General features: G+C 51.9%; 1 protein-coding gene and 1 long non-coding RNA gene across 2 annotated transcripts in view; one reads left to right on the forward strand and one right to left on the reverse strand.

Annotated features, from left to right (window-relative positions):
- SH3BP4 (SH3 domain binding protein 4) overlaps positions 1-8,000 on the reverse strand; it is a 33,999-nt gene extending 25,999 nt beyond the window's left edge. The window contains exon 1 of the mRNA XM_066322353.1: positions 7,936-8,000. The gene's annotated coding sequence lies outside the window, so the exon portion shown is untranslated. The remainder of the gene's footprint in view (positions 1-7,935) is intronic.
- LOC136363284 (uncharacterized) lies at positions 178-12,583 on the forward strand. Its single transcript, XR_010743963.1, has 2 exons — positions 178-209; positions 12,499-12,583. It is a non-coding gene; the product is annotated as an uncharacterized lncRNA (long non-coding RNA).
- Positions 12,584-20,450: the final 7,867 nt, after the last annotated feature.

Consider the following 20,450-nt stretch of genomic DNA (forward strand, 5'->3'; position numbering starts at 1 on the left):
CAGAAGTACCACTCATGGGGAGGCTCTGTCCAAGGAACCTGCAGCCAACAGCATCCACAGGGAAGGAGGAGCTGGAGCAAGGGAAGACAAGCTGGGGGATGCATCCCTCCCTTCTCCTCCTCTCTTTTTGTGGGATGCACTTGGGCATCCCATCTTTCTTTTTCTGGGATGCATTTTCTCCCTTTTTTTTTTTTTTTTTTTTTTTTTTTGTGGGATTTACTCTAATCTCCTCTTTTTGAGGGAGGAACCACCCATCTCCTCATTCTCTTTTTTTTTTTTGCGGGATACACTGGCACAGCTCCTCTTTTTTCCAGGAGGCCCCCACGCATCCCTTTCTCCTTCTGTGGGATACACTTGCACATCTCTTTTTATCCAGGATCTACCCACACATCCGCTCCTCCTGCCTTTTTTTTTTTTTTTTCTGGGATGTACTCTCGCATCTCCTCCTCCTTTCTTGGTGAGAGGCATTCCTCATCCCCTCCTTTCTCTGGGATGCACCCTTACCTCCTCCTCCTTTTTTGCAGGATACACTCACACAGGTCCTGCTTTTGTGGGACGGACTCACAGATCTCTTTTTCAGGATGCACTCAAGCATCTCCTCCTATTTTTCCTACCCCCAAACCTTATCCTTTGCAAGTACCAGTTGCTCCCAAGCCCACTGGGAACTATTCCCTGCACTTCCCTCCGGATCCCAACAGCTCCACCTGCCCCAAAGCGGCAGCCACACACACCCAAAAAAACCCCACTGAGGATGTTTTTTGGCAAAATAAGAACGGAGGGGATTTGGGGGAGAGAGCAGGGCGATTCCCAAGCTGGGCTTTCCATGCAGACTACCGCCTGGGAGACGCTTCCCAGAGCAACCCCACCCCGGGAGCCCTAATCTGATGGCAGGTTTCCAATGGAGCAGCCAGGATGGGGAGGGAGAGAGGCTGGAGAGGGGGGAAAGAAAGCAAGGAAATGCCTCTGAGGTGAGGAGGGGTTTGTTGTTTTTTTTCTGGCCGGGGACGCCTTGTTTTGTTTGCCTGCCTCCAGCGCGCTGCCATTTTCCGGAAGCTGGAGCGCTCACAAAAAAATGGGAAGTTTCTCTTTGTTTAATTTTAGCCGTGGCAGCCTCAGCATCGGGGGACCCAGCAGCCACTCTGGGAACGGATGTGAGCCAAGACGGCAGAGCAGCAGCAGGGAATGAGGCAGGAATTAGGGATTTAACATCTCCCACAATGACACGACCTGGGTTGGAACGCTCTCAGTCCCAGAGGTGTGTGAGACTTGGGAGACTTTGGGCTGAACTCCCTGTGTGACCACTGCATCCGTTCTTCCAATTCCTGCCTTTTTTTTTTTTTTTTTTCTGCTCCCTTTCGCAACACTTTACTTTGTGGAGGTGTTTTTAGCTGGATAACTTGAGCATCTTCCCCCACCATGCCGAGCAAAATGATGGATGCTGCACCCAGACCCAGACACACTAAGAAGTCCAACCAAGCCTGCTCTTGGACTTATCCCAGATTCCAAACTTAGGGTGAAAAAGACCTTTAGGATCATTGCTTCCAGCATCAGTGCCCATAAAACACCTCCTCCCCTGCTCCTCTGCATTCACCCAGCCAGTGCTGCCCCATTGTTCCATTCCAAAAAAGCCTTTTTCCACTGTTCCTAAGGAAACAGCCGGTGTTGTTCAAACAAGGCCACACACCACGCCGACCCTGCCTCCCCCAAAACGCCCTGGAACACTTTATAGGGATGACCTAAAGCTCTTTATCCCAGCAAGAGTGTCCAGGCATGGCAGGAGAAAGGTGGCAGCTGGATTTACCCCCCGAGAGAGGGAAGCATGGAGCTTGTGCAGCACGGGATGAGCAAGGCTCATCACGATCCCACACCACAGCCAGGAGTCTTTGCTGGGGCAAAATATTCTGGAGTCAGCTAGAAAGCATCTGGTTTCACTCCGTGGCAGTGATTTCCCTTCTTGGAAATGGTGGGATGGTCCCCAGAGGGACCCTCTCATGGGGCAGGAGAGGAAGCAACTCCAGAGAATGCAGAGAACAGCGAGAAGGAAAGGTTTTCACACAATCATCATCATCATTATTATTAAAGCTTTCCCCATCATTTAACAGGACTGCAAGCCAGATGTGCATCACCATCCCTCCAATTTACACAAAAGCATCCCGATGATGAAAAATCACCCAATCCCAGAATGGTCTGGGTTAGAAGGGACCTTAAAGCTCATCCTATTCCATCCCCTGCCATTCCAGGGACACCTCCCACTGCCCCAGGCTGCTCCAAGCCCCAGTGTTCAACCTGGCCTTGGACACTCCAGGGATCCAGGGGCAGCCACAGCTTCTCTGGGCACCCTGTGCCAGGGCCTGCCCGCCCTCACAGGGAACAATTCCTGCCCAATATCCCATCTAAACCTACTCTCTTTCATTTTGAAGCCATTTCATCTGGAAGAAACACCAGAGCGACGACAAAACAAGTGGCTGGGCCACCTTCCACCTTTGTATTTTTTATATACAGACGTTTGAGGCTACAAAGTTGTTCTCTCAAACTGAAAGAAATTGGGTATTAGGCAGGAATTCCTCCCTGTGAGGGTGGGCAGGCCCTGGCACAGGGTGCCCAGAGAAGCTGTGGCTGCCCCTGGATCCCTGGAAGTGCCCAAGGCCAGGCTGGACACTGGGGCTTGGAGCCACTGGGACAGTGGGAGGTGCCCCTGCCCATTGGAAGGGGCTGGAATGGAATGAGCTTTGAGGTCCCTTCCAGCCCAAATCAATTTTGAATTCTGTGATGATCCTACAAAGAGGAGATGGGACGTGCCATCTTCCCACAGCTGGATTTGACACAACCTCTGGAGCTGGAACACCCACCCAGGTAAGAAAAAGCAGGAATACTTCTTTAGCTCCAGGAGCTGGGGAATAAGAGCACGACTCTGCCATTAATATGCCAGCTGGGAAGGGAAATGGCTGCCTCCCGGCACCAAAAATAACCCTTTGCACAAATCCACATGGAATCAACAGGTTAAAAATAGAAATATCCTGTGAGGGGTACCACTCACAGGGTTCCCAGTGGAAGGGCAGCAGCTTGGCCACCCAAAAACGGGATTGAAGCCAGGAAATGCTGCTCGTGGCACACGGAGGGGGCTCCTCCCAAAATCGTGCAACCCACCCAAAATTCTCAGCAGAGGGGCAAAAAGAGAATTCAGACACACAATGAAAGAGTTGGAAGTTTTATGGTCCGCTCTTTGATCCAGGAAAAGCTGACTTTACCCCGGGAAACACCCGGACCCACAGCACCCCCCGAGGCCATAGAGGGATTTAATGTGCTCCTGCATTCCCTGCTGCTGTGAGCCATTCACACACATCCCTAGCCATACTCCCACACCTCTCTTTAGGAGCCCACAGAAACAAATACGCAGAAATCACTTCCAGGACTACCAGGAGAAATTAGGGACCCCAGGCTGCAAGGAGGGGGCACAAGATGGGGGAGATGCCACAGGTACCCTCAAAAATTATCCCTGGGTGTGGATGGTTGTGGTGTTAATGGATCTGGGGCATCACTTGAGCACTAAAAACCAGATCTGAGCTGCTGGGAGCAAGTCCCTCCACTGTGTTTGGGAAGCAAAGGGACTTGTCAGGACAAGCACGTGCCAAAGCTGTGGGTCCTGCAAGAGCCTTCTCCTTTTTCCCTTCCCAAAACCCCAAACATTATTTGTGGCCACAAAGCCAGCTGGGGCTGCAAATCCTTCTGAACGTAATAAACCCTGCAGCCTCACAACTACCAGCAGAGCTGCCCTGGTGTTCCCACAGGTTGGTGACACCAACCCTTCAGCTCCTTCAGGGGCAGGACTCAGCCCCACCATTTCCACCAGGAGCAGCCCAGGGTTGCTCCTGCCCCTCCAGCCTCTGCTTCCAAGTCCCACCAGCGGGACTTTTCCTGTGCCAGGGCCGGCAGAGCCACGTGCTCCCTGCCCCAGCCAAGGCTGGCACGGTGCTGCCGAGGCCCCCAGACAATGCCAGCCCTGTGCCCAAGCCCTGGGCAGTGCTAAGGCAGGGATTGTTGGCCAGGAGAGAGCCCAGGGGTAAGAGCCCCTGTTCAGCTCCCACTGAGAGATGCATTCTGTGCTTTTAAATCCCACTCTGCAAATTTTGGGGAGCGGCTTGAGATGGGTCCTGAGCTGGTGCTGGCAATGGAAATGCCTCCAGCATCCTGGCAGGGCATTGTCCAGAGGGCAGGGAACCCCAGCAGCACCCACACCCTGCTCTCGAGGAACATCTTGCTGCAGCCATCAGAGAATCCCAGATTGGTTTGGGCTGGAAGGAACCTCAAAGCTCATCCTGTTCCATCCCCTTTCAATGGGCATGGACACTTTCCACTAGTCCAGGTTGCTCCAAGCCCCATCCAGCCCGGCCTTGGGCACTTCCAGGGATCCAGGGGCAGCCACAGCTGCTCTGGGAACCCTGTGCCAGGGCCTGCCCACCCTCTCAGGGAACAATTCCTTCCCAATATCCTATCCAGCCCTGCCTTCTGGCAGTGGGAAACCATTCCCTGTGTCCTTTTCCTCCATCCCTCGTTCCAAGTCCCTCTCCAGCTCTCCTGGAGCCCCTGTAGGTGCTGGAAGGGACTCTCAGCTCTCCCTGGAGCCTTTTTTTCTCCAGGTGAACATTCCCAGCTCTCCCAGCCTGGCTCCAGAGCTGAGGGGCTCCAGTCAAGACATCCCAGTTAATACATTTCCCAGTGGGTTGATCCCCTTCTTTCAAAGCTGAGTCACCACTGGTCACTGGGGAAGTCAACATTTGGATACAAAACTTTCCTGGGTGTTGTCATCCCGTGCTCTCTGTGGCCAGGGACAGCACCCGAGGAAACAGTGGGAGCTGTGCCAGGGCAGGGTCAGGCTGGAGATCAGGGAAAGGTTCTTTCCCCAGAGTGTGCTGGGCATTGCCCAGGCTCCCAGGGAATGGGCACGGCCCCGAGGCTGCCAGAGCTCCAGAAGGGTTTGGACAGCACTGCCAGGGATGTCCAAGGTGGGATTGTTGGGGTGTCTGTGCAGGGCCAGGGGTTGGACTGGACAATCCTTGTGGGTTCCTCCCAATTCAGGAAATTCCATGACCCTATAAAAACCCATCCTACCTCCTCACCATCTCCTGGGGAGCTTCTGGGCCAGCCCACAAAGCTCAGGTGCTTTCAGGACGAAATTCTGGGCAGGAAAGAAAAGGCAGGTGCCAAACCCGAGGCCAAGAGGCTCCAAGGTGAGGTTATTTGCATTCACTCCGGTGCCAGCTGCCGGCAGAAATCCACCCACGGAGCCAGGAGGCAACACAACTCTCAGACCACTTGGAAATAAGGAGACTGAGGAGGATGCAAATTCCCCTGCACATCCTGACCTCTCCAGCTGCCAGCTCCCTCCACACAGACAGCCCCGGCCACGAAAAAGCCTCTTGCCATATTTAAATGCTTTTCCCATTAAAAAAAAAACAACCCAAAAAAACCTCCATACAGCGCTAAACCACCTCCTTACCATCCACACAAGCTCTTGAGAGCAACCCCACCAGGCTAAAATAAATATTTTAGCTTGGCAAATAGTTTTCCTCTCATTAAAAGGCAAACATAATTAGGATGTCGAGCGCCGAGGCGAGCGGCGGCTGCAATCGCTCCACACTGCTCCGGCTTTGGCTGATTAAAAGTAACGAAGCTGCTATTTTTGAAAGGCACATTCTATTCCACGGCCCAAACGGGGTTATTTTGGAAATGCATATCCACGGAAAGCTGGCATCTCTGCCCGCAGAATTCCCCAGCCAGGAGGGGACGCGCCCAGTGGAGGCTATGGGTCCGTGGGATGGGGGATCATGAGAAAAAAGGGAATTCTTTTGCTGGGAGTGACCAGGGGGGTAAAAAGCTCTCTTTGGGAAGAACATGGAGAGCCTGGAAAGCCGAGGGAATCATGGATGGTTTGGGTTAATAGGGACCTCAAAGTTCACCTCATGGGCAGAGACACTTTCCACCAGACCAGGGCTGCTGCGAGCCCCGTCCGACATTCCAGAGATGGGGCAGACCCAGCTCATCAGGGCAAGCTGCTCCAGGGGAAAAGGAGGAAAGGGCAAAGCACAACAGGAGAGGAGAGCTGCCACCAGAGATGCTGTCCCCTCTGCAGGGTCTGGTACCAACACAGCTGTGCAGGAGCAAGAGCCAGGAGGAGATGCAACTGTTCCAAGGATCCTGGAATTATTTACATTGGAAAAGCTCTCTGAAGGCATCAAGCATTAACCCAATTGGCAAACCCACCACTGACCCCTGTCAGACCTACAACTTATCCCATGAGGATACTGTTCTCATTATCAAGAAATTTTTTTTTTTTTCACTTTAAGGCAAATTGAAGCATCTCGCTGCTGCAGTTACGCACAAGGATATCAAGGATGGATCCTTATTCCAGAGTCTCAGCATTCAGACAGGGCTGTCAACACAACACGCCCCCAACTCCAACTCCTACCCAAGCTGCTGCTCTGTTCAGCATAACTTAATTATTAACTTGTAATGCATATATTAATTAACAGCCAAAACTTAACCATTGCAAATCTCAGGGAGCATCAGCCAGCAAGGACAGGATGGGAGTGAGGGGGGGGGCAAAGGCAGCGACAGGCATTCCAGAGCCAGGGATGCTTGGCTAGGAATGTGCATCCGCCCGATCCCACAACTCCTCTGGGTTCTGGGGCTTTGACGCCACGTGCTTTAATTTGGGAACAGAACAACCTCGCTGTCACCGCTGTCGCCCTTTGCACCAAAGTTATGCCGAGTCTCAGTAACTCCTTAACAGCCGGGAATTCCAAACAATCGATATTCCTGGGAGCCCCGAGCCTGCAGCACATCACACACCTGCACTACTCCACCTCTCCCACCCAAACAGTGTCCCGGGAGCGACAGCTGGAAAACCAAGCCCTGCGCAGCATCCCTCGCTGCCAAAGCATCCCCCCGGGCAGCCAGCAAGGAGCAACGAGGTCAGCGACCCCTCGGCGAGCCTCAGCTGGGAAAATCCTCCTGCAAAACGAATGCCAGGCACAGCCAGTGGAATGCTGCCCGAAACAGCCCCGAATTCCCCGGAGCGTCCCAGCTGCGGCCGATAAGGAAGAGGAGCCAGCCCAGCCCCTCCGCCCCCGCTGAGTCCGGTGACACCGGCGGGGTGACAACCCTGGGAGCCGGTACCCATTGTCCCCATCCCCTGGTGGCAGTGCCAGCGGGGGCACAAGGGGTGTGCACACCCACGGAGGGCACCTGCCAGGGAGCGGAGCCGCGGAGGCACGCGTGTCACGGCCACAGTTACACCCGGACACACCGCATCGCAGCGGGGACAAAGGGACACGGGCACCGAGGGCAAAACGCAGCCACACACACAGGGGACATGCTACACACAGGGACACAGTCACACACACAGGGACACACGCAGGGGACGTGTGACATAGGCGCAGCCACTCACGACACACGCACAAAGTGGCACACCGAGGACACACGACACAGTCCCGCTCGGACACAAACAGGACGCACGCACGCACACAGTTACAGACCCACAGAGGACACTTACAGTCACACACACACAGTGTCACACTGTCACACACAGACACACGACGCTTGCATACACTCACACACCCGAGCGGAGGGCACTTTACACACGGTGTCACACAAGGGACACACGGAGCCTCACGCACACAAACATCCACACTCTCACACTCTCACTCTCACACTCTCCCCAGCCGCTGGCTCAGCCCCGACCCTCCACCATCACCATCACCATCACCATCACCACCACCACCACCACCACCACCACCACCACCACCACCACCACCAGCGCCGCCGCCCTCCCGCCGCCGCCGCCGCTACAAACTTTTCCCCGGCGGCCCCGGGAGCCCGCGGGGAGCCGCTCCCATCCCCGGCAGCCCCCGGGCTCGCCCGGCTCCCAGCTCTCACCTGCGCCCGCTCCGCTCCCGGGACCACCGAGACCGGCCCCGCCGCGCTCCCGGGCGCGCCTCCGCCGGCACGGGCCGCGCGCGCCCGCCCGCGCTGACGTCACGGGGCGTGGCCGGGGCGTGGCCGGGGCGTGGCCGGGCGGGGCGGGGCAGCGGGAGGGGGAGATGCTCGTGTCAAACACGTGTGGACGGGGAAGGAGAAGGGGAAAACCGGGGATGGCGGAGTGGGCGGCAGTGCAAATCGCGGCCGCCCAGCCCGGGTGGTCGCGCTCAGGGGTGCTCAAACCTTGCGCGCTGGGCAGCTGAGGGTTTGTGCCCCCCTTCCTTCCTCCCTCCCTTTGTTTTTTGGGTCTTTTTGGGGAGGGCGGGGGGGCGTTTTTGTTACGGAAGCGAAGCTGAGAAATCTTGGTACAGCAGAAATCCCGCCCCTGTTGCTCATCCCGCCCCTGTTGCTCATCCCCGGGTGGAACTGCCGGGAAAGGCAGGAGAAGCTCGGAGGAAAACGCTAAACTCTGGTTTCTTGTGTTAAGCACGGCCGGAGAGCGGCTTCCAAGCCTCCCACAGCACCCAACCCCAGAAAAAGGGGGGTTGTGGTCCTTGAAATCCCGTGGGCGGAGGGAGCATCCCATCGTGGGGTTGTGCTGGCATGCAGGGTTAGGAAATGGGGTACCAGGAGCATCAACTCAGCAGGACATGGATGGATACAAAGTGCACCTGGAGATGGTGGCCACCAACACCACCACAGTGGCTATCTCCCATTGGAAAAAAGCAGCTGAGTGAGAAATACTGGAGCAGATGGGTCTGGGCTACTCGAGCTGCTGCTCTTCCCACCCCTTCCTTGTTTTTTCCTGGGTTTAATCGGGATCCGATGATTAAATTTCCTCTTCCTGGTGCTGGCTCCTCCTGCGCCCAGCGCGGCAGAAGGAGACGGAGTTTTGGCCAGTCTGAGACAAAAGTGGGGCGGCGGCAGGGTGGCTGCGAGTCCTTGCACGGCCAGACCCCATCCCGGGGCTCAGCTGGGACTTGCCAGCCTCCTCTGAGCCTTTTCCTGGCTTCCCAAAAGGAGCCACACAGAACCACTTCAAAGCACTCCTTTGGAGCTCTTTTCTGTGGCATTATTTTGGGAGCTTTGGGGTTTCTCCAAGGCGAGCTCCCTGCAGCCGGATAACCCAGTTCTCTAACTGCAACGGGGCATTTCCATCCTGTTTTGCCAGTGGAAAACACTGGGATGGTACCTGGGATGCAGCTGGGCTGGGTGCTGCCCCCATGTGTGCCTTGGCACCAAGCCTGGGATGCTCCTGTCCCTCTGCTCCTGCAAAAAATCTCATTAAAATCACTACTTGAGTTGCTGGTTTACTCCTCTTTTCCATCTCTGGTGTGATTCCCCATCTTTTGGATACTGGAAAGTGCAAAATTTTTCCTTGGGCTGGCGCCTTGAGTGGCTTTGGGGACAAAAGTGTCTTTTCCATTGGGCTGGAGGACATGTACAAAACCTACAGTTCCAGCTCAGCATCCTCATGATCCCTTGGGAAAAAAAAACACATTCCCAAGTGCCAAATCTGTGCTTGAACTCCATTAAAAATCAGCAATTTGTGGGTGAAAACTGTTGCTTATCCTGGGAGCAGTTTTCCCAGCGCTCAGGATGTGCCTTGGGCACGTTGCTGCTGCCGAGCCTGGGATGGAGGGATGAACATTCCATCTGCATCCATCCCTCTCTGTTTTCCCAGCAGTTTGCAATGCCTGGGAGCAGCTCAAAGCAAGGAAGAGATACCAGGGAGCAATTAGCCCCAGACAAAATGCCCTATCGAGGGCCAGGCTTTTCTGGGGTGCTGCGATTATGACTTGCAGGAATTCCTGGTAAAGTTCATTTATCTGTGTGTTCCCCTCTGTGGTGTTTCTCAGGCACAAATCTGGGTGGAAATTGTTGGCCTGAGCAGTTCTTAGGAGCAGGGTTGGCGCTGTGAGTGTAGCCAGCTTTTTTGGGGAAGAGAACAAAAATATCACCTTTTTTGTTCTGATGGTGCCTTGGGAATTGCAGACAGGGGCTGGACATCCTGGGTCTGATGAGCCCCAAACTCAGCAACAGGGTAAAACTTAAATATTTACACTAAATGCTTAAATACTTAATACTTAAACTAAACCATGCAGAAATTAATATTAACAGAATACTAAAATATAACTTAACTAGGATGTAAGTACAGGAAATTACTCCAATTAAAAATCCACTTCTATTTTACTCCCCATTGTGATAGTAAATATTTTCTCCATGTTGTGATAGGTTTCTGTACAATGAAGGGATGAGTAGCTGCTGTCTTCCCTTCAGGTCTTTCAGCTGTAATCATGCATCTGCTTTGTAGATATCCCCTCCCCCGGGCTGGAGCATGGATCCTCCTCACCAGGAGGATCATGGAATCACAGAATCATGGAATGGTTTAAAAAGCCCATCTCATTCCAACCCCTGCAAGGGGCAGGGATGCTCTCACAGACACAGCAGCAGCTCAGCCATGAACCGTGAGCTCCCAAAAACTTTCAGAAGGGAGTGTTCCCAATCCTGAACCTGACAAAATCCGCTTCCACATGGGATATCAGAACACCCTGGCCCTCGGTGGGACGAAGCTCCGTGTTCATTGCAGCTGGTTGCTTACATGCTTTTTTTGTGATCCTGCAGTTCTGGTAGGAATCCTGTGAATCCCTCAGCCCGGATCCTGCTATGGATGGCTTTCCAGAGCTGGGGAAGCACGTGCTTGGCTGCCAAGGTCCGTTTAATAACTCTTGGTTAGTCCAGCACTTCCAGCAAACTCCCTGGGGCGAGCTCTTCCCAGGCCAATCTTCCCCTTGCTGTGAATTAATTACAGCCCTGATGGTTAATGACGAAGGAGAGGGATAACTGGCAGGGTTTGATGTCCCTCTTCTCCTATGACAGCTAAGTTATTGACTCCTTCTTGGGAAGCAGCAGCTACTTTGTTTGCATCCTGAGGCAGGATTTGAGGCTCTGGAGCGTTGCTGCCGCAGGCAGCACTTCCAGGTGTTTGCCCAAAGGTGCTCAGGGTTTAGGAGCTGGATAAAGCCAATAAATTCCAACAAGATTTATTCTGTAGGTATAACATTCCTGCTTCAAAGCCAATTACCCACAGAAGTGCCTCGTAAACGAGGCTCGCCGCGTTTGGAGCTGGCAAACAAAGCGCTGCCATCCCTCTGCCGGGCTCCCCAAATGGATTATTTCTGCTTCGTTTTCGGAATTCCATTATTCCAGCCAGGCTGGAATTAAAGCAAGGTGGGTTTTCTCCTCCGACACCCGTCTCCACAGGCATCCACCCGATTTCCTCTTGTAGCTGGGAGTCTGGAGGATTTTTTCCCATTCCATCCATCACAATGGCTTGAAGGCAGAAATGCCGTACATAATTTGGCAAGCCTGGCCTCTACTTTTGCCAGAGGGCAGGGTTAGATGGGATATTGGGAAAAAATCCTTCCTTGTGAGGGTGGGGAGACCCTGGCACAGGGTGCCCAGAGCAGCTGTGGCTGCCCCTGGATCCCTGGAAGTGTCCCAGGCCAGGCTGGACACTGGGACTTGGAGCAACCTGGGATAGTGGAAGGTGTCCCTGCCCATGGCAGGGGCTGGAATGAGCTTGAAGCTGCCTTTCCAAGCTAAACCACTCCGTGATTCCATGGTTCATAAATCTGGGGTTGTGTTGGTGCCAAAGGGGAAGGAAAGCTGCGGGAAGGGGGGCCGATATCACCTGTGATCAGTCCTGGATGGGGTTTGTGAGGTGACAGGAGCACCTGACCAGGTAACAACTACTTCCTGCTAATAACAGGGATTAGTTTTTTAAGCCTGATGAGGACGTGCATAGAGCAAAGGACAGAGCTTCCGGAGAGGCTTTTAATATCTTTGGCTGCCTGACATCAGTTGGGAGAGTGAATAAACAAAGGGCAGCAGAGAGGTGGAGGGCAGAGGTGAAAGAGCTACAGGGACAGGTCTTGTACCTTCTCTGCTCCTCAGGATAAATCCTGCAGTGTCCTCCCACAGATCCTGCCTCCATCACACCCCTCATGCCTGCCAGGGTACAAACCCCACCTGCTGTTCACCCTGTTCTGTGGGAAGGGATGGGTTTTGCAGAGCTGTGCACCAACCTCCCTCCTCCTGGAAGACTACTCCACATGGCAAAGTCCTTTGTTATAACCAAAATCCTAGAATTCTTGAGTGGTTTGGGTAGGAAGGAACCTTAAAGCCCATTCCACCCCCTACCATGGGCAGGGACATCTTCCCCCACCCAGGCTGCTACAAGCTTCATCCAGCCTGGCCTGGGACACTTCCAGGGATCCAGGGGCAGCCACAGCTTCTCTGGGCACCCTGTGCCAGGGCCTGCCCACCCTCGCAGGGAGGAATTCCCTCCCAATAGCCCATCCATCTCTGCCTTCTGGCAGTGGGAAGCCATTCTCCCTTGTCCTGTCTCTCCAAGCCTCTGTTTAAAGCCCCTCTCCAGCTTTCTTGGAGCCTCTTTAGGTTATTTTTAACAATAAAAATTTATCAGGTATTTTTACCTAATAAAAATACCTCTTCAAGCTTTTTTTTTTTTTTTTTTTTTTTTTTTTTTTTTTTTTTTTTTTTTTTTTTTTTTTTTTTTTTTTTTTTTTTTTTTACCAAAATTCTTCCTTTTAAGCCACCATTCCCAGTAAACCACCCATTTCATTTTTCCTTGTCACCTTTTAGAAACCCTGTCCTCACCTCCCACGCTGCCTGGCTGCTCACAGCAGCAAGACCCCATAAACCCACGAGGTAACGCTGCCCTTCCCCTTTTCTCCTTTCCTCCCTGAGTCCCATCCCAGAAAATAAAACAGCTTTTGTTCTCGCTGGAGATTCTCCTGGCAACAGAACCACGGAAGCTGCAAAAGGAAAAAAAAAAATTCCCAGACTCAATGACAGCTCTATCTAAAACCAACCACGAGGATGAGGCTTTTTTATCATGGTTAGGGGAGGGAGCACCGGGATAATGGGAACAGGGAAATCATAGCTGTTTATGATCGCTTCCCAGATGGATAACTATCCCTGGCTGGCAAAGGGGGGGATGCAAAGGGAGATAAAGTTGTTGATGCGTCCTTGTGAATTTCGACATGAGGGTGAGACGGCTCCGACCTCTTTCCTCCATGTACCAACAGATTCCAGACTGTGGGATTTCTAGAGTCAGGCTCCAGCGGATTGCTGTGGACCTGGAAAAAGCCCAGGGCTTTCATGAGGGAGTTAGAGGAGCTGAAAGTCCTGTTTTTCAGCCAAGAATACTTTTGTCTTTAGCTAAACATCCTCCTAGGCTGCCTCTCCGTGCCCCTCAGAGGCTCAGAGCAGCCCTTTCTCCACCTCTTTCGGGCTGCTGATTCCCAAATTTTCCCTCCACATCTAAAGATTCTCTGGGGCAAAGAGCCATTTAATGGTGCTGCCAAGGGATGCACCTTTATTTATTATGATCATTTATTCCCTTTCCCTCAGATCACTGCCAGAGCCCTTCTACTTTCCAGACACCTCCGTGATAAAACGGGGGAAAGTTTCCTTCCTTAAGCAGTGTAAGACACAATAATTCCCCATGTCCAGTGACAAACAGCCTCGTTTATGGCCATTGCTGAGCTCCTGCATTAATCAGTGGGCTTAATTGAATTGATGACTGTGCTGGCTTGTGTTCAGAGCAGCTGCCTCACATCATTAGCCCTGTTTAATGAGAGGATTTGCCTGTGGTCATTTCCACCTGGATTTCCACGCTGGGTGTCCCCAGGTGTAGACACCAGTGTGGCTTGGGACAGGGACAGGCATTTTCAAGACCCTGGTGCAAATACAGGGCAAGTGCAAAACAAGCAGCATTTTCTACAAATTCATCCCAGGAACACTGGATGGAAGTGTCCCGGGATAAAAGCAGAGGATAAAAGTATCAGCACCCTCACCTACCTGCTATCCTCATTGGAAAAGGGCTCAGGACTCAAAAGATAAAGGAGAAAATAAGAATTCCCGTTTTTAGAGGTTTTTAGAGGCAAAGAGGGAGAGAGGAATTAAACCAGGTTGGGCAGGGATTAGAATGACCTGGTCTAGTGGAAGATGTCCCTGCTCATGGCAGGGGGGTGGAGGAAGATGAGCTTTAGGAGGCCTTTCTCTTATCAGCCCCATGGGGCCCAGCAAGGGCACAGTGCTGGAATTTGACAGTGTGCCCATAATTTAAGGTATTTCCAGTGATTTCAGATGATCTCCAGCCCAGCTTGAGGGGCTGACAAGTGTTTCAGCCCAAAACTGTGCTGAGGTAAAACTGGGGACATTTATTGCCAGGATTAGGGGGACAAAGCAGTGATGCTGATGCTCAGATTTCCCTCATTTCCCCTGGCAGGCTTTGAAATCCATAACCATTTTCCCTATTTCACCAGGCATCCTGGAGCAGCCCCCAAAGAAAAAGGACGTGGTGGCTGTTTTGCCACACAGGTGCATATCCTGGGTGATTTTTTCCACCCTGCCAAGGATGAAGAGCATCCCAAGTGAGTTTTTCATCATTCTAAAATGATGTTAAATATCAGCTGCCAGGTACAGCCCCACACACTGCCCTGCCCGTGGCTCTCCCAACAAAGCCTGGCTTGTCCAAAGCTCTGCCTGGCTGAGATTTAAGCCAGTCAGAGATAACCACTTGGCTGTTCCTTCCCTCAATGCCTCCTCTGGCCCTGGTGGAACACACTTCCTTTCTGTGCCGCCGGATTTGCTTTTCAATGCCCCATTATGTCCCAAGGTCGCGGCGGATCGAGGAGTTTGCTCGGCTGCCCTGCAAAGAAACCAAGTCACTAGAATTATAGTTCTTTTTCTTCCCCCGTCCATTTAATAACTGCGTGTGCTGAGCCTGAATTGCTTTCTTTAAGCATGTGAAGGAGAGCAGCGAGCGCTTGGCTCCGCATTTTTCTTGGCACTCCCTCTTTTCCGAGCCCATTATTCGCCCTCCTTTCCTGCCACAGAGAAATGCCCAGTTCTCTTCTTTTTCCAGCTCTAAAGTGCTAGGAGCTCATTTAGTGCCATGGTATTATTAGCATGGATGTTCAGAGACACTTCCTGCAACAACAGTGACCACCAACCCATAAGCTGAGCTTGCCACCAGCACGAATGGCACGATTCCCATTTTAAAAGTGGGAAAATTGGAGCGAGGTAGCATTTATCAGGCAGCTTCTGTTGTGGTGGGCACCCTGCAGAAAAGATTTGGGACTTGTGTGGTCCGTTTGTGCCAGGGATGGAGCAGCAGATGGGAGCAGCAGGGTTTTGAGGCAAAATGCTGGTTTCTTTGAAGGCAGCAGTGAAATGCCCGCTGGCTTTAACCACCAGCCACGGCACGGCCAGAGCTCTGCAGACCTGCTGACGGTCAGAGCCAGAGCTGGAGCCTGTCTGGTGGCGTCCCCTTGCCAGCTTCTTTGTACTATTAATTATGGCCGTGAGTCTGCAGGGTTTCCAAGCTCTGTGTCTCCAGTTTGCCATGCAGGAAGGAGCTGGGATGCAAACTGAATTCCCCCTGCGACGCTTCCCGACACGTCCCGCATTATTTATGCCTCTGACAGCGCTCAGATCCATCCAGGGTGATGCTGCGGCTCTCACAAAGCATCCTCAGAGCAGCTTTTTTTGTGGAACAGTGTGTTTCGTGGGGTGTAGAAACCTTCTTCCCCCTGGACGCGCTGTTCCCATTCCTGCCAAGGTTCCAGCTCCAAAGCCAAGCAGCCGGACCGGTTTTCCGCCTGCGAGTTTTTGTCAGATCTCCTGACACAAAGCTAAGGGCGAGAAGTTCTTGGGCACTGGCAGCCCCCAGATATCCCTGGAAACCTCTCTGCAATCTCCCAAAGGTGAGGTTTATGCAATTCCTTCTCCGTTACGAATCTCATGTCCTTGGCTATGAGTTCTCATCACTTCTCTGTGCTGTTTTTTTGCCCAAGGTGAGGTCCAAGCCACCACACTTTCTGAGGAGCCTTCAGGGGTTGGACTTGAGGATCCTGGATGTCTTATGCAGCCTTCGTGATTCTGTGGTTCTATTTAAAATCAGATCTGACACGAGGATAAATCCATCCTGGCAAAATTTTATATGGAAAAGCATCTGTAAATGCCTTGGTAGGAAAAAAAAAAAAAACTGCACAAGGTGCTCATACCTTATTAAACACCAGAAAACCCACATGAAGAGAGATGCAAAAGTTAAAAACATCCCCAAATCCATTGCTGGGTGAGTTTTCTGGAGACTTTGAGAAATGGAAGGAGCAAGTAAACAAGACGGGATTTTTCCCTCTGCATGGAGAAACGTCTCCAGCATGGCAGAAAGCGTGATCAATAATTGAGTGAGAAGCCACGTGGCTCAGAGCTCTCACAAAGCACAGCCTGAGCATCCAATATTTATTTTCAAGCCTTAAATAATGCATTTGCAAATGCTTCTAACTGGATATTTTAAGGCAAACAAATTTATGTCATGAAAAGTTAATTGGCGAGAGCATCTCCAAAGGAAAATCACCGGCAACCACGGGAAACACCCCCCAGCTCCTCAATGCATTGGTCCTGTTCTTCCTCGTAAATTAGGGGGCAATTCCATAATTTCTAATTAAGGAATCATTTGCTATCAATTAGCCCATGTAAGTAGATTTCACTCGTTCCCCAAGCTAAATCACTTAAGCCCTGGCATTTCCTCCTCACTGCTGCAGCGCCGGCAGCCGGCGGAGCGGTGTGGGAATGGGAGGCAAGGAGTGCTTCTGATTCCCTTTTCCCATGGGATCTGGGTGGGATGGGTCCATCCCCATGGGTTAATTCACTCTGCAGACGTGTGGCAGCTGCTGTGGGCAAACGGAGGGAAAATCACCCGTTGTCCAGGGAGGTGGAAGGAGTTGGACTTTGGTGATCCTAGTCGTTCTCTTGCAGCTCGGAATATCCTGCAATTCTGTGGTGGGAGGTGGTGGGAGGGGAGAGATATGTCTGGAACAGTGATCACAGGTGGCCCTCGGAGGGGTCCTGGGGCCCAGATAGATGGAGGTATCACCATTAAGGACAACTTTAGCTGGAGATTAAGGGAATGCTGCTGCTCCACTGCTGTCTCCCAGGCACTGCTGCATCCCAAAACACTGCTCAGTGTCAGCAGGAGCGCTGGAGGAGTGACCTTGGCCAGGGCTGGCACCTTCCCACAGGTGTTTGCTTCCACCTTGGCAGCAGATAAAGGGTTTGCTGCTAAATCCACCATGGCTCCAAGGCTGACCTGTTCTCTCCCCACCTTGTCCTTCATCCCCCCTCTTCCAGGGAACGAGTAAATACAGCCAGGGACACAAGGACCACAGTTTTCCAGTTTTCCTGCCCCAACCCCATCCCACATTACAAACTTGGGGAGCAGAACTGGCTGCAGCAGCCCCAGGCACCCTGGGGACCCCAACCCCCAGTTTGGGGATGAGCTGCTGCCACATCAGGCTTCTGCTTATGAAACTCAAAAGAGATAAAGGTGAGATAAGATGAGAAAGGTTCATAACCTCCCATCACAGGACAAGATTTCTCATCTCCAGCCAGGCTCCCCTGCCTCTGACGTTTATTTGCTGTTCAGTTCAGCATCTAGCAGGAGAGGAATTGCCTCCACTGGGATTTCAACTCGGTCTGATCAGAAGAAATTGGTTTTGACAGCTTTGTGATAGAAACACCTTGGGCCAAATTCACTCCTAGCTGAAGCTCTCTGGGGTCCCCGGGGCTGGATGTGGCTCTGGCTGGCTGGGAAAATTAAAACCAGGAATAAAAAGCCTGGAAACTGAGTAACCTGGATCCAGAAACAGGTAACAAGGGGTGGCTTAGCCCACAACAGCCTCGGGGTGTTGGGAGCTTAGAGGGTAATGGGGGAAGAGCCAGAAGGAGGGAGAGGCTGGCTGTAGCTGCATGGGCTGTGTGACGTCGGAGTTATCCCCTCCAGGGCTTAGGCTGGCACAAACACAGCCTTAAAAACCATAAACTAATCCCAAATGCTCCCGTGCAAACCGAGCTGACCTGGAGGAACCAGTGCTACCACTTCTCCAGGAGTTATTTCTTCCTGGGCTTTAGAGAGAACCAGGGTCATGCTGACACAGAGCCCTGAACTTCCAAGCGTTGCTCCTCAATTTTTTTTTCATGGCAAAACATTTGGACTGAGGGAGGCTTCCCCACCCTGCAAGATTTGCAGGAGGTGGGAGGCGTGGGGAAGCACAAATGTGCTTTTCATGCCTGGCTGCCCTCAGTTCAAAAGGCTTTCACCTCCGTGGGAGCACGTTCGCCATTCCTATCTAGTCCCAGCAGCTCCCATGCTTGTCAGGAGCTGGGACAAACAGGAAAGCGTGGAATTACTTTGATCCCAGCCTTTAATACCTCAAGGCTTTATGTTACTCTTGGATTGTGGGAGCTGGGTGCTGTCAACCCAAGCTCAAGAATATTTCCTTGGAGCCTCGCTGAAATATCAGGTCCATTTGGATCCAGCTCTATCAGTCCTTTTGATTTGAGTCCAAAACTCTCTTTTCCACCTTGGAGGGTGGGGAATGGGTGACAGATAAACATTTCTGTGGCAAAACTGCTCAGTTTTGCTTCATGGCTTTATCTTCAAGTAGGCCCACACAAGTGCTAGTAGGATCCTGTATCCCCGTATCCATCCCAGATGGATAACAGGGCTGTGGTAGTGGCAAAAGTAGCCTGGACGTTGAAGCAGCTGGAATGAGATAAGGCTGTAACAGATATTCTCACAACACAAACTGAATTTGGGATGAAAACACCACTTTTAAAAGTTAATCAGGAATTACGTCCGAGCGTCGTAAAACTTGAGGAAATCATAAATCTGACAGGAATTTATAGGTTACAAAAATACCCTCATCTCACTCTCCTTTTCATCCCTGTTTTTCTGCCCATAATTCACCCACTCTGGCTTCATTAAAGACTCCAGTAAATCATTCCCAAGGTCAGAAGCTCGCCAGTTTGCCTACAGCTTAATGGCACATTCCACTTGACTCTTGTTTTCTTTATTTGCTTCACACTGCGGAGAAATACTCGAGTCTGACTTAATATCAGTGGGAGGAGCACGGATAATGGGAACGGGAAGTCGTTTAGCCCTGGTTCATTTTTGTAATTACCACACTGAGGGCTCATGGACTTTTAGGGTATGCTGATTAAAACATATATAAACTGGTATTTGTTATATGTGTGTATATATTATGCCCAGAGAAGCTGTGGATGATCCGTGTGTGGAATTGTTCCAGGCCAAATTGGACAGGGCTTGGAGCAACCTGGGACAGTGGAGGGTGTCCCTGCTCATGTCAGGGGTGGGTCTGGATAAGCTTTGGGGTCCCTTCCCACACAAACCACTCCGGGATGATTTTTTATGCACTCTTGTTTCAAAGCACATTAAATCCTCCCTGACTCCCACCAAACCCAACAACAGAGAACTGAACTTTACCTCTTTGGGGTCACTGGTCACTCTCCAAATCTCAAGCAACACCTCTGGCACCTGCTGGAGCACCAGTTCAACAAATACATTTCTCCCAGCCCTCAAAAGGAGCTGTGACCCTCATGGACAAGAGAGACAGAGTCCCTTGGAGACCTGGCAAAGATCATGATGAGCTTTCAAGTGCCCATATCACTCATTTTGAGACTTCTGCTTTGTCCTGAAAAAGCTATTCAGCTCCCCATTTTCCATCCCTACCCATCACCTCCTGTTCGAGTGGGATTTTCATTAAGGCTTTGTGAAATGGTCTCAGGAGAGAGCTCAGAGCTGTCAAACCCTCAGCAATGCTCAGCCTCTCTCCCTGTGCGGCACCAGCCCGGGGGAGCAGCAAATTCGGGTGATTCAGGGGCAGTCACAGATTTCAAGCGGAGCGTGATCACCTTTCCTGATTGGTGTCACGCTTCACTGGCCTTTCTGACTAATTCACCATTAACATTCCCGTCATCCTTGTCCCAAAAATTCACGGCTCTCTGGTAGGCAGACCTGGTGTATCATTTACTGAGTGCATAAAACTCTCAAGGGTTTTTCTCAATTTTGGGGGGTGTTGGAAGAGGACTGACTGTGCAACTCCAAAGGTATTCTGTGATGGAGCGAGAGCTGACAGGCAAACAAGGAACAGAAATGGCATCTCCCCAGGATTAAAGGTGTCTCGGTGCAAAGGGGGAGTGGAGTGCTCTTCCTTTACTGGTTTAGGAGAATATCCCAAGAAAATCAGGATTGCTGCCCTTCCCTCTGCGGCAATGGGGCTCCAAAACTTTGTTTGTGGAGAAAAAGGGAGAAGTTGTGGCTACATCTGGAGGCTGCTTCCTCTCTCCATGAGTCTGCATAACTCCTTATCCAGGGATAAGGGCTGCCAGACTCCATTTCTGCTACCCCAGTCGCTTTCATGCAGTTCAAAGGGCAATTTTCAGTTTACAAACACTCACTCATCTCCCGATGGACCCTGAAACAGGGCACATTCATTGTTCAGCAGCCACAGGAACGCAGAAGAAATTGCAGCGTGGACCCAGGATCATGAAAACTCGTTAATTTTTGGCTCCTTATC

Source organism: Sylvia atricapilla, chromosome 7, assembly GCF_009819655.1.
Source record: "Sylvia atricapilla isolate bSylAtr1 chromosome 7, bSylAtr1.pri, whole genome shotgun sequence".
Taxonomy (NCBI): domain Eukaryota; kingdom Metazoa; phylum Chordata; class Aves; order Passeriformes; family Sylviidae; genus Sylvia; species Sylvia atricapilla.